This window comes from Rousettus aegyptiacus, unplaced genomic scaffold (genome assembly GCF_014176215.1).
Source record: "Rousettus aegyptiacus isolate mRouAeg1 unplaced genomic scaffold, mRouAeg1.p scaffold_m13_p_9, whole genome shotgun sequence".
Taxonomy (NCBI): Eukaryota; Metazoa; Chordata; class Mammalia; order Chiroptera; family Pteropodidae; genus Rousettus; species Rousettus aegyptiacus.
Window position 1 is genome coordinate 65,805,115 of NW_023416312.1, and position 19,166 is coordinate 65,824,280.

Here is a 19,166-nt window from a genome sequence, read left to right on the forward strand (position 1 = left end):
TATACCCTCCAGCTAGAGTCAACAATAATCTTTTTCCATCTTCACTTTCTAAGTACATTTCTATTTCTATGTAAGTTTGCTAAATAATATCAAAAAAGTTACAGACATCTTTACACTTCAGTTCTAAGTGCTTCAGCTGGAAGCTCCTAAGAATAAGAACATTGTTTTGTACAACCAAAATACCATTATCACACTCAAGAAAATTATCAGGTCTATGGCCATGCTACCCTGAACAAGCCCAATCTCATCTGATCTTGGAAGCTAAGCAGGGTTGAGCCTGCTTAGTACTTGGATGGGACACCACCTAGGAAGACCAGATGCTGTAGGCATAAAAAATAAAAAAAAAAAATAAGGGATTGAAAGCTGACAAGTCCCTTGCAATCTGTGAGGTCAACCAAGGATGGCCTTGTCTAAAACATAAATAAATAAATAAATAAATAAATAAATAAATAAATAAATAAATAAATAAATGAGGTCAACCAAGGATGGCCTTGTCTAAAACATAAATAAATAAATAAATAAATAAATAAATAAATAAATAAAAAGAAAGAAAGAAAATTATTAAAAATTCTATAATACTGTCACTTTAATAATCAATTTATATTCAAATTTTCCCAATTGTTCAAAAAATGTAGTTTTACTTAAAAAAATCAGGGAGGATGTCCCCGGATCTCTTACCTTGGAATGACAATAAGCTGAATATCTAAATCTCAACAAATAATACCCAACTTGCATACAAGCACAATTGAATGAGTTATCTGTGCATAAGAGCTTCCAGAGATCAGAACAGCAGGAATTGGGGTTGGGGTAGATTGGTAGGAACAAAGAACCTGTCTGTCACAGCCAGAGTTCTTGCAAGAGGAGGTGGAGGAGAGAAATTGTGGTTGGTTCCCTGAACAGCCCTGCCTGAGGTATCTGTGTATTCCAGGCAGCAGAACACCAGGATCGGGGTAGAAAGCAGAGTGAGAACTACGTGCAGGGGGCAACAGCAGTTGAGTTGCCATTGCAGAGCAGGAAGCGGAGAAACAGAGACTAGCAGCAACCCCCACCCACCAACCCAGAGCACGCCCTCCCTCCATCCCATATCATCCAAGACCAAACACTGCAATATTAACGAAACTGTTGCTAATATTGAGAGGGACTAAGACCGGAGGTAGCAATTGTGATTTAATATTTATAAAAAAAAAAAAGACATTATCAAGACTCAAAGCAGGGATCCAAGAGGCTTGGACACTACCTACTAGAAATTAAAAGAAAAACACCTTTTAAGCAATAGGCCAGAGAGAGACCTGTAATAAATCTTTCTGGAGAAAAAAAAAAGAAAAAAGGAGAATATACTTCCACTAATGTCCAGGCAGAGAAATAGTCTATCAAACAACATGAAAAACCAGGGTGACAAGGCAGCTCAGAAAGAAAGAGAAACATCTCCAGAAAAAAAGATTAAAGGTATAGAAATATGTGACTTAAATGACAGAAATTTGGGTCGGTACTTCTGAAAAAGTATAATGAGATCCAAAATAATTCACATCAATGATTTCAGGAATTGAAAAAAACAACTAGACGAGTAGAATGAGTTCTTTAGCAAAGGGATTAAAACCCTCGAAAAGAACCAAATAGAACTTTTGGAGATGAAGAAGACACTGAAAGAGATGAAAAATGAAATAACAAGCTAGTGAAATAGAGTCGACCAAATGAAGGAAAGGATCAGTGATATCAAAGACAGTAATTTAGAAATAAATCAGAAGGAAGAAGAGAGAAACTGAAGAATGAAAAAAGAGAGAGAGAGAAATACAAGAGCTACCTGATACCATCAGTAAAGAAACATGAGACTAATGGGTATTTCAAAAGGAGAGAAAAAGGATCAGGTATCAGAGAGCATTTTCAAACAAATAGTTGACAAGAATTTTCCAAAACTAAGGAATGAGCTGGAGCTTGTAATTCAAGAAGTCAACAAAATCCCAATTATCTCATCCCAAAAAGGCCTTCTCCAAGACACATTGTATTAAAATTATCAAAAATCAATGACAAAGACAATGCTCGGTAGCCAAGGAAAAGAAGATGGTAACCTATAAAGGAAAACCCATTAGATTATTGTCGAACTTCTCAGCACAAACCTTACAAGCCAGAAAGAAGTGGAATCAAATATTCAAACTATCAAATGAAAGGAACTACCAGCCAAGAATAATGTATCCAGTAAATCGCTCCTTCAGATATGAAGAAGAAATAAAGACCTTTCCAGACATACAAAAATTGAGGGAATTCTCCACTCCGAGGCTTGCATTACAGGAGATAGTGAAATGGGTCAGGCTGCCTGAAATAAAATAACAAAAAAAGTACAAAAATATGAGTAAGGTGACTAGCAGGCAGACAGAAGCAGAGCATTACAACCCTTATGAAGAACATTATAAGCTTAAACATTAAGAAGAGAATTGCTGTGTCAAGATAGTAATGAATGTTCAGCATACATAGGGACAAACCGAGATAGCAATGACTGAAAAAAGGATTCAAAGATCCAAATTTGCAAAGAGGAATGGAGATAAGGCACATGCAGAAGAAAATGGACAACCGTATATGTATAACTATCCTCTACATATTTGTAATGGTGACTACACACCAAAGATTGAGAACTGAAGTACATAACATAAAACAAGAAGTACCAGAGGGAAAATCCACAAAAACCAACCAAAATTAAATATATATGTGTATGTATATGTATGTATGTGTGTGTATATATATATATATATATATATATATATATATATATATATATATATATATATATATATATAAATAAATGCAATGACAGGAAACAATAGAAACACTGAGCTACCAGAAAACAAAAGATAAAATAGCTATAGGAAAACCTCATATTTCAATTGATCACCCTAAAGTAAATGGACTGAACTCACTAATAAAAACATATTGAAAAGATTATACACTATGATCTAGTGGGCTTCATTCCGGGGGCACAGGGATTGTTTAACATATGCATATCAATTAATGTGATGTACCACATAAAATAAAGAATAAGAATCATATGATCATATCAATATAGATGCAGATAAAGTCTGACAACAGACAGCACCCATTTATGATCAAAACACTTAATAAAATAGGTGTAGAAGGAAAGTACCTCAACATAATAAAGGCCATATATGACAAACCCTCAGTGGACATTATACTTAATGGTGAAAAACTAAAAACCTTTCCTCTAAGATCAGGAACAAGATAAGGTTGTCCGCTGTCACCACTGTTACTCAGTATAACATTGCAGTCCTAACGAGTGTAATCCGAAAAGAGAAAGAAATAAAAGGCATTCAAATAGGAAATGAAGAAGTCAAGCTGTCACTATTTGTGGATGACATGATTCTTCATACAGAAAACCCTACAGACTCCACAATAAGAGTACTAGAAACAATATGTAAATACAGTAAAGTTTCTGGATACAAAATCAATGTTCAAAAATCCTCTAATAATGAGTTGTCAGAAAAAGAAAAGGACAAAAATTCATGTTTCAATTGGAACAAAAATAATAAAATACCTAGGAATAAGCCTAATAAATATCTGAAGGAACTATATAACAGAAACTATAAGACCATGTTAAAAGAAATCGAAGAAGATACAACCGAAAACAATAACTTGCATAGAAGAAAACATAGGAATTACACTCACAGACTTTGGACTTAAAGAGGATTTTATAAATTTGACCTCAAAGGCAAGGAAAGTAAAAGCAAAAATAAATGAATGGGACTCCATCAAACTAAAAAGCTTCTGCACAGCAGAGCACATCAAAAAGGCAGAGACAAATATCCAAATGGGAAAATGTATTTACAAGGAACACCTCTGATAAGGGCCTAATATCCAAAATATACAAAGAAATCATCCAACTATAATCATCATCATCATCATCATCATCATCATCATCATCATCATCATCATCCGATGAAAAAATAGGCAGAAGACCTGAGCAGACACTTCTCCCAAGAAGACATACAAATGGCCAACAAACATACGAAGAGATGTTCAACATTGCTAGCTATTAGGGAAATGCAAATCAAAAACAAAATGAGATACCATCTCACACCTGATAGAATAGCTATAATCAACAGCATGAGTAATAACACATGTTGGAGAGGATGCGGAGAAAATGAACCCTCGTATGCTGCTGGTGGGACTGCAAATTGGTACAGCCACTATGGAAAACAGTACGAAATTCTTCAAAAACCTGAGGATTGATCGACCATATGATTCATCAATCCCTCTACTCAGTATTTACCCCAAAGACTTGAAAACCCATATCCCAAAAGACATGTGCACACCCATGCCCATAGCAGCATTATTCATGGCGGCCAGAACACGGAAGCAGCCAAAGTTTCCTACAATAGATGATTGGAAAAAGAAGCTGTGGTACATATATACAATGGAATATTACTCAGCCATAAGAGATGAAATACTCCCATTTGCGAAAACATGGACGGACCTTGAGATAATCATACTAAGCGAAATAAGCTAGACAGAAAAAGTTGAAAACCACATGATATCATTTATATGTGGGATACAAACCTGAAAGCAAAAACTGAACAGGACAAACGAAGAGAGACTCATGGTCATGGACTATAGACTAGTGGTTACCAGAGGAGAGGGGAGAGGGAAGAGTGGGGAGGTGTATGGGGTAAGAGGGGTCAAATATGTGGTGACAGGAAGAAATCTAACTATGGGATGTGAACACAATGTAAATATATATATATATATATATATATATATATATATATATATATATATATATATATATATATATGTCATATATATGCCTTACTGTTAAAATGTACAGCTGAAACCGGATTTCGTTAACCAGTGTCACCATTAAAAATTTAATTAATTTAAAAAAAAAGTCCTGAAAAATAAATTTAAAAATTAAATATTCTTAATAAAAAATTGAGGAAGTTTAAAAAAAACAAAAAAGAGTATTGTGGAACAGTGGTCTGCAAAGTGGGGTGCATAAGATGTTCTTATTGGGGTGATTAAAGACAATATTAGCATTTTAATGCATTTTAGAATTTTACCCTTTTACTTTTCCATGTTTGTGTTTTATCACACATACACATATGTTACATGTGTATCACTTGCCTTTTAACTCTTCTCATCCTCTCCAGACTCAGATACCTACTGACTTAAGAGCGTCCTGCTGGGCTATCATGCTGGCCTCACAAACTCAGCATTATTCCAGCTTCTTTTCTTTTTCTTTTTCATTTTAATTTTCTTTTCTCTTTCTTTTCTTTTTCTCTTCTCATCTCATCTCTTCTCTTTCTTTTTTCTCTTCTTTTCTTTTCTTCAGCTTTTTTTTTTATCCCACCTCCTTTAATGTGCTAACTTGAATGTATGCCCCAATTTAGGGAGAAGCACCAGCATCCTTCCAGCCACCTAGGCCATCAGTCTGGGGGTTATATTTGACTTCTTTACAATGCTTACTCCTGTGTACCCTCAATCCAATCAATTACTTTTTCCTGATGATTCACCTTCTTTACCTTCTCTCACATCTGCCCATCCTCTCATGTCTTGATGCCTCTGCTTTAAGCTTGATTTAGAGATTTTTATTGCCAGTCCCTAACTAGTCTCACTGACTTTATTAGCATCCCCTGAACCCAACCACCAGCAGTAGCTCTCCACAACAGTACATCATTACAGGACTCTCCCTGACTGTTAAAGAAAAATCAAACCTAATCTAATGTTTGATCTACAGGTCCTCCCACGATCTTTTGTTGCACTGACATTACCCCTTTATCTGTTAGCCTCCTCAACTAGACTATGAATTCTTATAGGGCAGGGATTGTGTCTTCATTATTGCAGTATGACCAGAGCCAGGAACATTACTGGACACCAAGTAGTGTCTCAATAAGTGTTTCCCCACCCCACCCTCCAACTTTATTGAAACATAATAGACAGTTGTTCATATTTACATTGTACAATTCAATGAGTATTTTTTCAATTATAGTCGACATACAATAGTATATTACTTTTAGTTATACAGCACAGTGATCAGAGATCCACATAACTTGCAAAGTGATCACCCCACTAAATCTAACACCCCTCTTCCCCCTTACATATTTATTACAACAATATTAACCCTCTTCCCTATGCTACGCTCTACATGTCCATGTCTATTCTGCAACTATCCATTTGTACCTCTTAATCCCTTTGCCTTTTTTTGCTGTCCCCCTCAACCTCCCTCCCATCTAGTAGCCCTCAAAATATTCTCTGTATGAATTTATTTCTGCTTTTTTATTGTTATTTATTTTGTTCTTTAGATTCCACATGTACTTGAAATCATGTGATATTTGTCTTTAACCACCCATTTCATTCAATGCAATACCCTTTTGGTCCATCAAGGCGATATCTTTTTCCATCCACTTCCTTTTAGACTGTGTGTGTCTTTTGATCTGAAGTGAATCTCTTGTAGGCAGCATATGAAGGGATCTTGTTTTCTTATCCATTCAGCCACTTTATCTCTTGGTTGGAACACTTCTTTTCCATTTGAGGTACTTGTTGATAGGAATATAGTTATTACTGTTCTTTATTCCTGTTTTTGATACATGTTTTTTTCTTCTTAAAGAAGTTCCACCAACATTTCCTGTAATACTGGCTTGGTGTTGATAAATTCCTTTAACTTATTATTGCCTGGTAAGCTCTTAATCTGTCCTTCAACTCTAAATGATGGTTTTGTTGGGTAAAGTGTTCTTGGTTGTAGGTCCTGGGTTTTCATTATATCAAATATTTTCTACCAAACCCTTCTGTCCTGCATAGTTTCTTTTGAGAAATCAGCTGCCAGTCTTATGGGAGCTCCCTTGGAGGTAATTAACTAGCTTTCTCTTCCTGCTTTTAAGATCCTCTCTTTGTATTTAACCTTTCGCATTTTAATTATGATGTATCTTGGTGTGGGCCTCTTTGGGTCCCTGGTTTTTTGGACTCTCCGAACTTCCTGGAGTTTTATGTCTATTTCCTTCACCAAGTGAGAGAATTTTTTCAACATTTTTTCTTCAAATAGCTCTTCAACATTTTATTTTCCTTCAGGTACCCCTATGACATGTATAGTTTTACATTTAATAGTGTCCTATAAGCTCCTTAAATTATTATTATATTCTTGGCTTCTTTTTTCTTGCCATTCTAATTGAATGTCTTTGGCTTCCTTGTCCTCCATATTGGCCATTCGATTCTTTTCATTCACTCTGTTTATTCCATTTAATATACTTTTCATCTCAGATAATGTGTTCTTCATTTCTGACTGGTTCCATTTCCATTCTTATGTTTTTCTCTCTGTTAAAGTTCTCACTGAATTCATCTGCACTTCCCCTAAGTTCATTAAACATCTTTATAACCAGTGTTTTGAACTCTGCATCTGTTAGATTACTTGACTCCATTATTCCTGGATCTCTGTTCTGTTTCTCATATAGTTTCTGCATCTTTGACTTCCCATTTTAGCTGCCTTTCTGTGTCTGTTTCTATGTACTAAACAAAGCTCCTAAGTCTCCTGGTCTTATTAGTGTGGCTTTGTGTATTAGGTGTCCAGTGGCACAGTCCTGAGAGGGATTCAGCTGCAGGCTAAGTTTAGTCCCAGCCTGTGCCCCTCTGGGGGCCACCCGTTAAGATTCAGCAAGCAATCTACAGCCATGCCACCCCAAACAAGCCTGATCCCATCTGATCTTGGAAGCTAAGCAGGGTCGGGCCTGGTTAGTACTTGGATGGGACACCACCTAGGAAGACCAGGTGCTGTAGGCATAAAAAATAAAAAATATAAGGGATTGTAAGCTGACAAGGTTCTCGCAATCTGTGAGGTCAGCCAAGGGTCGCCTCACCTAATAAAAAAAAGATTCAGTAACAGTCCACAGATATTCTTGCTCATAGTTGCCTCAAAAAACCACACCAGAAACCGAGGTCAGCTTCCACCAGTGTGAGTCTAGGCATGGCTCAGCAAACAGCACCAACTTGCAGAAGACACACTTGAATGTGGCTTGAGTAGGGCCGTGAGTTGGAGGAGGTGGAGTTTCAGGAAATCTTCTGAGCAGAGCGACCTCTGTCATCTAGTTTGATGACATCTCAGGTATGGCAACACTGAGTCTGCACACTAGGAGTAGGAGGGCTCAACAGAGGAACAGTGGATACTGCCAGCACTTCTGTCGGGGAGAGATCCTCGCCTCCTGCTCTCACTTCGACAACTAATTGTCCCCTTGTAACTCCCTGGTGCCCCCTGAGGAGCCAGCCTGGCACTGGTGCTCAGAGAGAGCAGGTCCATCATTGCAAAACTCCGCTCGCGGACATGGCCCCTTTAAGAGGTGTCTGCAGCTGCCACTACTGCAGCCTCTATATCTCTCACCTGTTTGGGACCCAACAGCCTTGCATTCTTGCCCTGTCCTATCTCCTCCCATTGCAAACGATTTCTTATTTCTCTTCCTATTTATAGGGCTTGTTCATCTAGATCCCAGGCAACTTTCCTGCTGTTTTTCTCCCAACTTTCCATGTTTTTCTCCCAACTTTGATTTGGTTGAAAGAGGGATGAGCAAAGCCTCTATCATCTACATCATTTTTTTTCTTCCTTAATAAGTGTTTTTTTATTGATTGGATGAGAATAAGAATAGGATTGTCATTGGTGAGAAGAGATCAGTCTTGCCATTCCTTTGAAAATAAAGAGGTCTTCACAGGTGGGCCAATAGAATGGATTGAGTTAGGAAGCTAATATTATCCTGGTAGTCATCTAATTAATATACAGATATGTGACTTAGGGCTATAGGGCAGGCTCAGGTGCCACGATCTCTTGCTGGAGGTTCTTGCTAAGGCAGAGTGATGAGGTGAAAAGAGCTTTATAGCCATTGAGATTTGGCATAAGTCTTGCTGGCAGCAATTGAAATCCTGCTTCATGACTTAGTGGCTGGATTTATGGTTAAAGAGGTGGATGATAGTAACAGCTAATGTTTCTTGAGTACATATCATGTGCCAGCACTGGGCCAAGAATTCTACATGCAATATTTTACCTAATTTTACCACAGTTTGATGAGTTAGGTACTATTATCATTCACATTTTACAAATGAGCCAACTGAAGCTCAGCAAGATTGCTTTGCCCAAAGGTGCATAGCAACTAAATGATAGAGCTAGAAATTCATTCTTAGCAGTTGACTCTAACTAGAGATATTCATTTGGGAGTCATCAGTATATAGATGGTATTTATAGCCAGGAACCTGGATAAGATTATCTAGTGAGTGAGAGTAGTTAGAAAACAGAGCCAAAATTGGCTTGGGTCCATCCAATATTTAAAGGTGATGGACATGAGGAAGATCTAGCAAAGGAGGTTGAGGATGGAAGTCTTTAAAGAAGGGAAGAAAAGACAATAACACCTTAAACATGTCCAGTGTAGAAAGTGTTCTAAGGATGAGGCAATGATCAACTGCATCAAATGCTGCTGATAGGTCAAGTGAGATGAAGCCTGAAATTGACCAGGGCCACCATATATAGTTAACTACACAAGGGGGTGATTGTGCCACAAATCACCCTTACACCCTGGCATGAGGATGAAGAACGGACAGCTATTTGAGATTCATGCAAAGATGCCACAGAGGCTAGCCTCCATCCTCATTGCCCATTGGAATTAAAAATGTGGAAGTCATTGGTAAACTCAATAAAGGCAATTTAGGGGGCATGGTGGGTGTGAAAATTTAATTACAGTGAATGGAAGCATAATTCAGAGAAAAGGCAGTGATGGCAATGAGAAACAAATGTTTTGAAGAGTTTTGCTATAAAGGGAAGCGGAAATATGAGGGTGGTGGCCAGAGGGGAATGTGGGATCAAGAACGTTTGTTTCTTTAGATGAAAGATGTTATAACTTGTTTGTTTTCTGATGGGAACGATCCAGTGGAAAAAGTGGACAATTGCAGGTGTGATGTTGAATTGGCAAGAAAAGATAGGATCTAGTGCACAAAAGGAGGTCTAGCTTTAGTTAGCAGCATGGGTGGTTCCTACATAGCAGCAGAAGAAAAGGCAGTGGTGGGAGTGGTTCAGGGAGGAGGGCCATGCGGAGGTGGAAGTTTGTGCATGTTCTTTTCCAATTGCTCCTTTTTTACCCAGTTAAATAGGAAGCTGTATCACCATCTGGTGGGGAGGATGGGGAAGAGTTTGAGGAAGGTGGACATTGTGAAATAGTTGTTTAGGAGAGAGAGAGTAAATGGACTTGGAAATGCAGTTGGATCATAGGTTAAATTAAGGGCCCACTCAAATTTTGCAGTCATAAATTTAGAGGGTTAATAGCACACCTTTGTATTTTATTCCCACCATGCTTACTTACGTAATATAGGAATGTGAAGGCAAGAGTTGGATTTAACCAGAATTGTGGTTTTGTGAGGTAAGTAGGAAAAAAAGATAGAGTGTTTGGGGAATTGAGGGCGTTTGGAAGGGAGTGATGGGTAAGCATAGAAGTGAGGACATGAGGTCAGTAAGTGACAGTTAAAAGGTGATAGGATCCAATAAATTCGAAAGATTGTTAGAGTTGGATATGAGGAGGTGCGAGTTGGATAGATAGGAGGTAGTGGTTGGAGAGTGGGGTATGGTATTTTTAATGTCAGGTTTGACCATGGGAATAACAGGCTGAGGTAAGATGGAGACGAGATCTTGAGGGAAATAGAGGTCAAGGCATTGAGAGACCAGAGTATTGCTAAATATTGGAAACACAGGAATTTTGACAAAGGCATGTCAGAAAGGACAGGGAGGCCAGAAGTAAAATCTTCAAGGACTGAAGGGGAATATACATGGAGAGCTTTCATAGATGACTGTAATAAGAGTAGTAGATGGTAGAGTACAATGACATGAGATTCACATCAGGGGAGTGGTTAGGAAGGAGGCAGAGAGAATGGTCTGGAAGAGACAGCAATTTAGAAGTTGCCTTGAGGAACAGACAGGACCCCTACTGGCCTGGAGGTAAAAGGCAACATAGGAGGAAAATCACCCAACACTTGAGAGGGCTGTAGGAATAGCAGTGTCCTCAGGGGGGAGCCAGGTTTCCATTATAGCATGAAGGTGAAGGAACAGCTAGCTCAGAGAAGAGTGTGAGGATATAGGGGATTTTGCTAATGATATCATTGGGTTCCAGATGATAGAGTGGAAGGGTTTTGAGAATTGGGGAGCAGTGGGAGATAGGGTGAGATTAGGGGATGTACAGAGCCATGTGAGAATTAGAGTTCAAGCGTTGGGCAGCTTCCAGGGAGTCTTAGGCTTCTTAGGGTGACTGAGGTAACTGGGGATGTAGGACAGGCTGGGATTGGTGGTCCATTGCACAGTGTGGTGGTACGGCTGTCAAGTCTGTGGGCTAGAGGATCTTGCCATGAACAGAGTCCATGCACCCAGTATTTCAGGCAGTCTGACTCCAGAGGCCCGGAGAACTTTACCACTCTGCTCTTTAGAGTCTAAAATAAAAGTTGACTTGGGAGTAAGAAGGAAGATAATGACTTGTGCAGCTTAAAACTTCATTATTACTTTCGACTTTCAATCACAGTGTTGTAGGACTTTTTGTTTAAAGCTTTGGGAATCTTCCAGCTGAAAAGGAACCAGAATATATACATTGGAGTGGAGTTTCAGATGAGTTCTGTAGGGTAGAAATGAATTAGCCAAATGAAACTTCTTCTGGGGGGAGTATGACATTTTACAGGTAGTGTTTGCAAAATAGGGAAAAGGGAATCAGAAGGTTCCATGAGAGAGTTCTTGGCATGTGGTGCAGGTTCAGTGCTGAGTAAAGAAAACTGCCGTTTTTCTTCTCCATTGTTGAATGTCCTTTACTCATATCCCTGTTCCGCTGCTGCTTCTTCGGATGCTATTTAACATCTCTATGCCTCAGTTTCCTTATCTGTTAAATGGGGATGAACATACTTCCTACTTCACAGGAAATCTGTAGTAATTAAATGAGATAGATAACACAGATGAAATTATTGAACACAGCACATGGTGCATAAGTACCTAATAAATGTTTTATTAAATTACCAGTGGTAGGTTCTTGCTCCCATCTAGCTCTCTTCGTCTTTCATCTTCTTCCTTTCTTCTCCCTATTTTCCTACACTTCTTCCTTTGCCTATATCCTCTTGCTTTTCCTTGGCCCTGGCTGCCAGTGGTATTCACACTCACTTTAACACTCTCTATGTCTTTCCAAGGGAGGAACTTGTGGCATAGGGAGTGAGCAGCCCTCAGAGTAAGGACACTGCTGATTGGGCAGTCTCCTGGCCACCCCAAATGAGATCTGTGTCTGAGATGTCTATACAGCTGCATTGGGCTCATGACAGGAACCTCGGAAGCGAGGAGTCCTATATTAGAGGCTAAGCTAGACCACTGTGTGATATGGGGTCTGGGGCCACATTGGGTTGGAGCAGGCTGTGAAGGTGAGGGTCATGTCAATAGGGAGGAGCTGGGTCTCGTCTATGTGGAGAGACAGTGAGAACAAGTACTAACTTTGCTGCTGCTAATGTACTACCATTACTATCTCTGTTAATGATAACAACTCTCTACTGCCTATCTCCTCAGTGTCAGGCTTTTTCTTTTCTTTTTTCTTGGGGGGGGGGGTTGGTGGGTGGGTGGAGATAGTAGCAGGGAATAGCGGAGTACACTGGCTAAATCTACAAACTCTAGAGCCAGACTGCCTGAGTTTGAATCCTGATTGTCACCAAATGAATGTTGCGCCCTCAACTAAATTATTTAATCTCTCTGAGTCTCAGTTTCTCACCTTTAAAGTGGATGTAATTGGAACAGTACAGTAAGTCCTCATTAATATCATTGATAGGTTCTGTGACTTTAAACAAAACCATGTATAATGAAACCAATCTTACCATAGGCTAATTGATATAAACAAGAGTTAAGTTCCTAAAGCATCTCATCAACTTTATGTTATTTGAGGACTTGCTGTACAATTGTTACAGGATTAGGTGAATTAGTAGTTAATGAAGTGCTTATAGTAATTCCTGGCACATAATAAGTACTATATAAATGTTTGTTATGTTTAAAAAATGAGAAATCTTACAACAATCTTGTGACAGCAGTTATTTTCATTTTACTGGGTGGGAAGGTTAAGTGACTTTTCCAAGGTCACAGGGCTAGTAAGTGGCAGAATTAAATCTAGAACACATATTTGACAGATTCCAAAGGTCTTGCTTGCAGCTGTGGTGCAAATTTGCCTCCCTGGATATGTGGGTGGGGACTTTGCTTTCTAGGAGGAGTGTCTGGAATGGAGAAGCAGGTGGACAATGTGAGTCCAAGGGAGTTAACAGAATCTAAGAAGTTAGCAGAGGTACTGCTTGAACACCTGTCTAGGACCAGGGGCTGAGGTCCCTTGAACTGGTTCTCTGTTCCCTTCTGAGGCAAGAGCAGTCTGGGGTTCCCAGGTCCGTCTCAGGGAGAGCTTAAGTCCCTTAGGTACCTGAAGATTCAAATTACAGCCAGAATGCCGAACCTTCCTGGGTCCTTTTCCTCCCTGCCTGTTTTCTGGGTAACTGCAGTCAAGTCAGTTAACTGTTTCATACCTCATTTTCCTCATCTGTCATGGGGTTTTTGAGAGGATTGAGTCAGTCATGGATGATAAGAAAACATTAGAAAAAGCAGGAAATAGTACCCAAATTTAAGATAGTAAGGCGATCCCAGACCACATTACTGTGAGGGTTCAGTGTGGGCCTCTCAGGCTTCCATAGCTCCATCACTCATTGCTGGTGATGCCCATTGGTAAACCCCATGACCTTTTTGAGCTATTCAAGGATGGTCTACAGAAACGCTTGGAACCTCATCACTTTTTCTGGAATTTTACATTTCTCTCTCTAAGCATAAAATTACATTTGAGCATCATCTGGATCCATGGGAAATATTCCTTCTGTATGGGCTTTTATTTTCAAGAACCAGAGCCAGTGTCTGTTCAGGGCCCACAGTCATCTCAGCTCCCATTTTGGGAGCTCTGCCATCTTTGGTTTCAGCTCTTGACACAAGGCAAGAATGTGCTCCTGGGCCTCAGGAGCCCATAACTGCTTCCTCTCATTAATGTAGCCTTGCTTCTGTGCATGTTCTGTAGGGAAAATGGAGGCAGCTGACTCTTCCTCTGGGTGTCCTTGTCTCTCTGGGCTTCCCCTTGGATGTGTGTGTGTGCATGCATGCATGCATATGTTTCTATGTTGAAAGCTATGTAAGCCTGGAGGCCAGGCATCTTGCCACCTTCTTCCCTGGAATTGAGTTGCCAACTTAGCCATTTTCATTCTTCCTCCACTTTCAAGCTCTATAGCACGGTCTCCATGCCAGTTTGAAACTGCATTCTGCTTTAGTAATCCAGAGCTTCTATTTTGAGGGAGAGATGGGAAACAGGAGTGAATTAGTGGGCATGTTGGATGGAAGGAGGGGGGGGGGGGGTACTTTTATTGGCAAGCTATGCCAAAATATATTGGCTCAGTTATTTGGTCTTCACCCAAAAGCAGAGCTAACTCTGGGCTGACCCCCAATATCCAATGGGGAAACTTTATTCTTGGGTCTAGACTACATTAGATGTACCAATCGCTTTTTATTTTTCATCTGGAAAATGGGAATAGTAAATCCTACCACATATGCACTTGTCAAATGGTAAACTTTTAAATAGTTCACTACCTACTCACCAAGAACATGAAGTGATGAAGATTGTGCTTCTTCCAGCATATTCTGCAGAATACTGAGTATTATTTTTATTTATTTATTTAAAAATTTATTTTTTAATTCTTTAATGTCACCACATATTTGACCCTTTATACCCAATCTACCTCCCTCTCTTCCCTGCCCACCTTCACTCAGGTAACCACTGGTCTATTGTCCATGAGTCTCTGTTAGGTTGTCCTGTTCATTTGTTGCTTTTAGGTCTATAGCCCACATATTAGTGATATCATGTGGTTTTCAACTTTTTCTGTCTTATTTCTCTTAGCATGATTATCTCGAGGTCCATCCATGTTGTCACAAATGAAAGTATTTCATTTCTTTTTATGGCTGAGTAATATTCCATTGTATATATATGTACCACAGCTTCTTTATCCAATCATTTTAAGACACTTCATTTGCTTCTATGTGATAACTACCATAAATAATGCTGCTTTGGACATGGGTGTGCAAATGTCTTTTGGGATATGGGTTTTCAAATCTTTGGGGTAAATACCGAGTAGAGGGATTGCTGGATCATATGGTAGATCAATCCTTCGTTTTTTGAGAAACCTCCATACTGTTTTCCATAGTGGCTGTACTAATTTGCATTCCCACCAGCTGTGTGTGAGGGTTCATTTTTCTCTGCATCCTCTCCAACCTTTGTTATTACTTATCCTGTTGATAACAGCTAGTCTAACAGTGAGAAGGTATCTCATTGTAGTTTTGAATGAAATTTCCCTAATAGCTAGCGATGTTGAGCATCCTTTCATATGTTTGTTCGCCATTTGTATGTCTTCTTGGGAGAGGTGCCTCTTCAGATCCTCAGCCCATTTTTTTTATTGGATCATTTGTTGTTGTTGTTGTTGTTGAGTTTTGTGAGTTCTTTACATATTTGTGATATTAGGCCCTTATATGAGACCTTCCTTGCAAATATATTTTCTGATTCAGATGGTTGTCTCTTTACCTTGTTGACATTATCTTTTGCTGTGCAGAAGCTTTTTAGTTTGATGCAGCCCTATTCATTTATTTTTACTTTTAATTCCCTTGCTTTTGAGGTCCAATTCATAAAATCCTCTTTAAGTCCATGGTCCTTCTGTTTAGTTCCCATGTTTTCTTCTATGTAATTTATTGTTTCAGGTCATATATTCAGATCCTTAGTCCATTTTGAGTTAATTTTGGTGTATGGTAATAGACAACAGTCCAGTTTTATTCTTTTGCAGGTGCCTTTGCAGTTTTCCCAGCACCATTTATTGAAAAGGCTTTTCTTTCTCCACTATATGTTTTTGGCTTTTTGGTCGAAAACTATTTGCCCATATAAACATGGGTTTATTTCTAGAGTCTTGATTCTGTTTCACTGGTCTGTGTGTCTGTTTTTCTGCTAATACCATGCTGTTTTGATTATTGTTGCATTGTAGTATAATTTGAAGTCAGTCAGAGTGATGCCTTCAGCCTTGTTCTTTTTATTCAGGATGACTTAGGCCATTTGGGGACTTTTATACTTCCATACAAATCTGATGAATTTTTGTTCTATTTCTTTAAAAAATGCCAATGGGATTTTGATGGGGATTGCATTAAATCTGTATAATGCTTTAGGTAATAAGGTCATTTTACCTATGTTGATTCTTCCAATCCAAGAACACAGAATAACTTTTCATTTCACTATATCTTCTTCGATTTCTTTTCATCGGTTCTTATAGTTTTCATTATATAGGTCCTTCACAGGTTTCATTAGATTTATTCCTAGGTATTTTATTATTTTTGCTGCAATTACAAAAGGAATTATTTTTTTTTCCATTTTTCTGGCAATTCATTATTAGAGTATAGGAACACTATGGATTTTTGAACATTGGTTTTTGTATCCAGAAACTTTATTGTATTTGCTTATTGTTCCTAGCAATGTTCTTGTAGAGTCTTCAGGGTTTTCTATATAGAGAATCATATCATCTGCAAATAGTGACAATTTGGCTTCTTCGTTTCCTATTTGGATGCCTTTTATATCTTTCTCTTGTCTGACTGCACTCGCCAGGACGTCCAATGTTATATTGAATAACAGTGGCTATATGGGACAGCCTAGCCTTCCTCCTGATATTAGAAGAAAAGGTTTTTAGTTTTTCACTACTAAGTATAATGTTGGCTGAGGGTTTGTCATAGATGACCTTTATTATGTTAAGATATTTTCGTTCTAAACCAATTTTATTAAGTGTTTCGATCATAAATGGATGCTGTATCTTGTCGAATGCTTTTTCTGCATCTTTGATATGATCATGATTCTTATTTTTTAATCTGTTTATGTGATATATTACATTAATAGATTTGCATATGTCGACCTATCCCTATGCCTCTGGGATGAAGCCCACTTATCATGGTGTATAATCTTTTTAATATGTTGCTGTATTCAGTTCGCTAGTATCTTATTTAGGATTTTTGCATCTGTGTTCATGACAGATATTGCTCTGTAGTTTTCTTTTTTAGTGTTATCTTTACCAAGTTTTGGTATCAAGTAATATTGGGCTCATACAATGAGTTGGGAAGGATTGCCTCCTCTTTGCTTTTTTTTTTTTGGAAGAGTTTGAGGAGAACAAGTATTAAATCTACTTTGAATGTTTGGTAGAATTCACTGGTGAAGCCATCTGGTCCTGGACTTTTCCTTTTTGGTAGGTTTTTGATGATTGTTTCAATTTCCATACTGCTGATTGGTCTATTTAGATTTCCAGTTCTTCTCGATTCAGTTTAGGAAGGTTGTATCTTTCTAAGTATTTGTCCATTCCTTTTAAGTTATTAATTTGGTGTTGCATACTTTTTCATACTTTTTCTAGTATGATCCTTTGTCTTTCTGCAGTGTCTGTCATAATTTCTCTTCTTTCATCCCTGATTTTGTTTATTTTTGTCCTTTCTCTTTTTTCTTTAGTGAGTCTAGTCAGGGTGTTGTCAATTTTATTAACTTTCTCAAAGGACCAGCTCTTTGTTGTGTTTGTTTTTTTCTATTGTGTTTTTTTTTTGTTTGTTTCCAATTTCATTTACCTCTGCTCTAATTTTGATTATTTATTTCCTTCTTCAGACTTTAGGCTTCATTTGTTCTTCCTTTTCTAGTTTTTTTTAATATGAAGTATTAGGTTGTTAATTTGGGCTTGTTCTTGTTTTTGGAGATAGGCTTGTAATGATATGAACTTTCCTCTTATGACTGCTTTATTCATGTCAAAAATTTTGATATGTTCTACTATAATTATCATTTGTTTCAATGTATCTCTTGTTATCTCTTTTTATTTCTTCTATGACCCAGTTATACTTTAGTAGTATGTTGTTTAATCTCCTTGTACTTATGGTTCTTCCCACTTGCATTTTACAGTTGATTTCCAGCTTCAAAGCATTATGATCAGAAAATATGGTTGGTATTATTTCAACCCTCTTATGTTTGTTGAGGCTATCTGTGTGTCTCAGTATGTGGTTATCCTTGAGAATGTTCCATGTGCACTAGAGAAAAATGTATAAGCAGCTCTTTTGGAATTAAGGCCTCTGTAAATGTTGATTATATCCAGTTGGTCTAATGTGTCATTTAAGGATGTTATTTCCTAATTGATTTTCTGTTTGGATGATCTGTCCATATCTGACAGTGGAGTATTTAGGTCCCCTACTATGATAGTGTTTTGGTCTGTTTCTCCCTTCATTTCTCTTAGGATTGCTTTATACATTTTAGGGCTCCCTAAAGCATAGGAAATTAGAAGCATAGATATTAATAAGTGTTATATCTTCTTGGTGCATGATTTCTTTTATCATTATGAAGTGCCTTTCTTTACCTTTTTTATTTTGAAGTCTGTTTCATCCTATATTGGTACTACTACTCCCACTTTACCCTGAATGCTATTTCCTTGAAATACCATTTTCCATTCTTTTACTTTGAGTCTATATTTGCCTTTGGAGCTGAGATGTGTCTCCTGAAGAAAGCATATGGTTGGGTTTTGTGTTTTGATCCAATTTGCAACTCTGTGCCTTTTAATTGGTGAGTTCAGTCCATTTAGGGTGATTATTGAAATATGTGATTTTCCTATAACCATTTTATCTTTTGTGTTCTGGTAGCTTTTTTTTTATATTTTGGTTGAGTTTTGTGGATTTTCCCTCTGGTCCTTCTTATTTTATGTTATATACTTCAGTTCTGAATCTTGGGCATGTGATTACCATTATGAATATGTAGATGATAGTTATATGTATACACACACATCCATTTTATTCTTCGCTTGCCTTATCTCCATTCGCCTTTGTGAATTTGGATCTTTGAATCCTTCCCTTTTCCGTCATTGTTGTCTCAATTTGTCCCTGTGTATGCTGAACATTCATTACTATCTTGCTCTAGCAAATCTATTCTTATTGCTTAAACGTATAATGCCTTGTTCTTAGTAAGGGTTGCACTCCTCTGCTTCTATCTGCCTGCTAGTTAGTTGCCTTACTCCTAGTTATGTATTTTTTTTTTCATTTTATTTTAGGTGAGCTGACCCCTTTCGCTATATCCTAT

The 19,166-nt window shown here is 38.0% G+C and overlaps 1 protein-coding gene and 2 pseudogenes across 7 annotated transcripts in view; all 3 read left to right on the forward strand.

Moving 5' to 3' along the window:
• TMEM164 (transmembrane protein 164) overlaps positions 1-19,166 on the forward strand; it is a 178,937-nt gene that overhangs the window by 113,309 nt on the left and 46,462 nt on the right. The gene's annotated exons all lie outside the window — the stretch shown is intronic.
• Positions 211-329, forward strand: LOC118608380 (annotated as a pseudogene).
• LOC118608216 lies at positions 7,655-7,773 on the forward strand (annotated as a pseudogene).